Raw genomic sequence first — 4835 nt, 5'->3', positions numbered from 1 at the left:
TCCATGGTGCAGATCCTCCCTGAACGGGACCTGAAAGCGGTTTGGGACTGTCTCCGAGACAGCCCCAAAACATTGCAATTTATTCTATACAGGGCTGGCAGGCTGCATAGGCACCGTAATAACTGTGCGCCCTCATCCTCGGGGATATAAATATATATACTTATTTGCTTTTGGATGGGAGCTATCAGACGATTAAAGAATTTTTAGTTCATCAACTGCCTGGGTCGCAAGCAATTATGCTTAGACGTAATTTGCACATCAAACCGCCCCCCCCCCCAATGACACACAGTTCCTTTTCAAGACGCCGAAGGGAACGCAGAAGAACTCACAATTTCAGAAAGAGAAGTACCCCTCGGCGTCAGACAGAAAGGCCATCTTGGAAAACATTCCCTCGTCCAATTCCACGTTACGGCAACCCACGCAAAGCCGAGACTACCTCTGTGACCGAACGGCATGCAGCTCCAAGCCTCGAAGCCCCACCACTTAAAAGATTGCTCCCCGCCGATTATATCTGACGAAGATTTCACCTGAGCGATCTGCCGATTTTTGACATACACAAAAACCCACATTTCGGCACAAAACAGGCCCCACATTGCCACCTGAGCGATCTGCTGGTTTTTGGCAAGCACAAAAAAACCCCACATTTCGGCACAAAACAGGCCCCAAATTGCCAGCGACGGTCGGTCGTTTCATTTGCCATGTGTCATACACTACTTTCTGTCCTGGTTCACGGATGCCTTACACTGCTTTTGCCAGCTAGGGGTTTTCAAAGACCGATTTTTAAATTTTAAACCAGAGAGTCGAGTGCACGCACCTCTATATGGTGAATTTTCTTCCCAAATGGTCTCCCTTTTCCAGCGTTCCCCCACCCACCAACTTTTCCAGAATTTCACACCGCTCAGCCGACGGAGCCATTTTCTTGCACAGACACGACGGACACCATTTTCTCCTCTTCTCCTCCATTCCACCCCCGCCCTCCGTACACCGCTGTACACCTAACAATGTTTTAAAAGCGGTTGTATTTCTGGGAGCCTGCAAAATGATGCATTTCTTTTTTTAAAAAGTGAAGGGGGAAGGCTAAGAGGGGCCCAGCTATTAGGAGGAGTGGAAGATCACCTGCGTGGTCAAAAAGGAGCAAACACACACATACGCGGCTGATGGAGCAAACCACACCGGACGGCAATGCTCCCTCTAAGCCGTGGAGTCTTGTGAGCAAAAATTCCACTTTGTGAGCTGCTGGCATTAAAGTTGTGAATGAGCGATTTGGCTACTGCATAAATCAGTTTGCTCTGGAGCCCCATCCTTCCTGAGCTAAGACAAAAATGTGTGAGCCGGAGGCTAAAAAACTGTGAGCTAGCTCACACTAACTAAGCTTAGAGGGAACACTGCCGGATGGTCAACAAAATAGGGATCTGCCAACCTAGGGACGGTCAGAGAAGTGAGCCTCGACAGATTAGCAGCAGATGCAGATATGAAAGCCTAAAGAAAAGCTAGAAGAGGGTGGGCACTAGGGATGCCAGCCTCCAGGTGGGACCTGGAGATCCCCTGGAATGACAGCTCCTTTCCAGACGACAGAGATCAGCTCCCCAGGAGAAAATAGATGCTTTGGAGGGTGGACTCTAAGGCATTGTACGCCACCGAGGTCCCTGTCCTCCCCAGGCTCCATCCCCAAATCTGTAGGAGTTTCCCCAACCTGGGTCTGGCAACCCATAACCCCCCCCAATCTCCTGGTCTGGGGCCGGGGGGGGACCTGGCCGACCCTACAAGAGGAAGAGGAACAGATGCAGATACGAAAGACGGAAGAAACGACAGGAAAGGGTGGGCTCGACTATCTTGCCGACAACCGCACTCCGAAACAGAATATATGGCCTCGAACCTGGATGGCTGCGCTGGATGCCAAGAATCGAACCTTCTAGATAGGTTTTTTAAAAAAACCAACGGCGAACAAGAGCAAGTGACTAGTCCTCACGGCTCCTAAATAAAAACTTGTCAGAGGAAAGCGCGGCGGGTGGTAAAGGTGAACGGCGGCTTCAGTCGCTACAGGAGCCGTAATGCAGATTGCACAACTGTGCCGAATGTGTGTGAGAAGCAAACACACAAACCTCAGAGAGTTGCCAACCTCCAGGTGAGCCCTGGAGGGTTCCTGGACTTACAACTGGCCTCGAGACAACAGAGATCGGTCCCCCCGGAGAAAATGGCTACTTTGGAAGGTGGACTGGATGGTGTTATACATTCCTGAGGTTCCTCCCCAAACCCCTCTTCCCAGTCCGTTATGGATGCCAGCCTCCAGGTGGGACCTGGGGGATCCCCGGAATGACAGCTCATCTCCGGACTATACAGATCAGCTCCCCAGGAGGAAACGGATGCTTTGGAAGGTGTACTCTATGGCACTGTACCCCACTGAGGTCCCTGTCCTCCCCAAATCTCTAGGAGCCCCCCAACCCGAATCTGGCAACCCTGCCCCCCAATCCCCTGCTAAGATCATCTCTTTTGACAAGAGATGAGCCAGCGTGGTGTGAGAGCCAACTGCCCACTCTCTATATGTATGGCTGCTATTTCTATTTCCCACTTCGCTGTATCTGAGGAAGTCTGCGTGCACACGAAACCTCATACCCAGAATTAAACTTTGTTGGTCTTAAAGGTGCCCCACTGGACTCTACATTTGTTCTACTGCTTCAGACCGGCACGATCTCCCACCAGGATATATCTATATCTGTCTGTGTGCATGTGTGCATACCTTTCTTCGTGAGTTAGGCTGGGAGCGGAGGCACTGCATTTGGAGAACGGGCACTATTTATTGTCCTTCAAGAGGGAGCCAGTTTGGTGTGGTGGTTAAGAGCGGCGGACTCTAATCTGGGAGAACCGGGTTGGATTCCCCGCTCTGCCTCATGCAGCTGCTGGTGTGACCTTGGGTCAGTGACAAGTTCTGTCAGAGCTGTTCCCTCATGAGCAGTTCTCGAAAGAGCTCTCTCAGCCCCCACCTACTTCACAGGGTGTCTGTTGTGGGGAGGGGAAGGGAGAACTGGGTTTGATCCCGCACTCCTCCACATGCAGCCAGCTGGGTGACCTTGGGTCAGTCACAAGTTCTCTCCGAGCTGCTCTCTCCCTCTCTCCCTCAAGAGCAGTTCTCTCAGAGCTCTCTCAGCCCTGCCTACCTCACAGGGTGTCTGTTGTAGGGGGAGGAAGGGAAAGGAGATGGTAAGCCACTTTTGAAGACTCCTTAGGGCAGAGAAAAGCGCGGTATAGAAATCTACTCTCCTTCTTCTTCTAACTTACCGTGAAATCCTATGCAGAGTTGCTCCGTTTAGGCACAACTGAATTCTGCATAAATGTATGAACAGAGCAACAGGAAGGCAAGGAGCAGATGGCTTCTTTTGACTGCTTGGTCCTGTTACGCACTCTCTGCCTACCCTACCTCACAGGGCTGGTGTAAGGATGACATGAAGGAGGGGGGAACTGTGAATGCCGTGTCAAGCTCTTCAAAGGAAGGGTGGGGTAAAAACTGGGGCAGAGAGACTGGCTTTTGCCTTATTCTTGGAGAACTCAGCTGGGGATTTGGGGCCTCGGGGTTAAGAACATCAGAAGAGCCCTGTCGGATCAGACCAGTGGTCCATCTAGCCCAGCATCCTGTCTCACATGGGGCCAAGCAGTTCCTCTGGACACCCAACAACAGGGCAAAGAGGCCGAGGCCTTCATAAGAACATCAGAAGAGCCCTGCTGGATCAGACCAGTGGTCCAGCTAGTCCAGCCTCCTGTCTCACACAGTGGCCAACCAGTTCCTCTGGACTCCCAACAACAGGGCAGAGAGGCTGAGGCCTTCATAAGAACATCAGAAGAGCCCTGCTGGATCAGACCAGTAAGGGTCCCTCTAGTCCAGCATCCTGTCTCAGACAGTGGCCAACCAGTTCTTCTGGAGGGCCAGCAACAGGGCAGAGAGGCCGAGGCCTTCGCCTAATGTTGCCTCCTGGCTCTGGGATTCAGAGACTTAGTGCCTCTGAATGTGGAAGTTCCCCTCAGTCGCCATGGCTAGTAGCCATTGGTAGACGTCTCCTCCATGAATCCATCTAATTCCCTTTTCAAGCTGTTTATTCCTGTGGCCATCACGACATCCTCTGGCAGCGAACTCCACACCTGAATCACTCTCTGTGTAAAGTGGTGTTTCCTTTTGTCTGTCCGGAACCTACTGCCCATCAGCTTCCGTCGGATGCCCTCGATTTGTGGTCTTTTGGGAGAGGGAGACACATTTCTCTTTACCAACTGTCTCCACCCCATGCATAATTCGATAAACCTCTATCATGTCCAGTGTTCTCTCAAAGCTGAGTTAGTGTGAGCTAGCTCACAGTTTTTTAGCCTCCGGCTCACACATTCTTGTCTCGGCTCAGGGAGGAGGGCTCCGGAGCAGACTGATTTTATGCAGCAGCCAAATGGCTGGCTCACAACTTTAATGCCAGTAGCTCACCAAGTAGAATTTTTGCTCACAAGGCTCCACAGCTTAGAGGGAGCATTGATTCATGTCCTCCTCTGTCTCTTTTCTAAACAGAAAAGTCCCAGAGACTCTTCGGACTTTCCTCGCGGGGAAGATGCTCCAACCTCTTCATCATCTTGGTCGCCCTCCTCTGTTCTTTACATACTTGCTGGCTCATTTCGCACTAGAGCTGCCTCGATGTTGCGCCGCCGTTTGCCCCGACACTATTGGTCAATTTCACACCCAAAGCTGCGGGGCTGCATTTTGACTTGCGGCTTCGCCCGAATTCCCCCAGTTTCGTGATCCTGTTTTTCGAGGATCACGAAACTGCAGAGGAAATCGGGCGAAGCCGCAGGTCAAATGCAGACCC

Source organism: Gekko japonicus, unplaced genomic scaffold, assembly GCF_001447785.1.
Source record: "Gekko japonicus isolate JY-2015 unplaced genomic scaffold, Gekko_japonicus_V1.1 scaffold3139, whole genome shotgun sequence".
Classification (NCBI taxonomy): Eukaryota; Metazoa; Chordata; class Lepidosauria; order Squamata; family Gekkonidae; genus Gekko; species Gekko japonicus.
Note: the sequence above shows the minus strand (reverse complement) of the source record.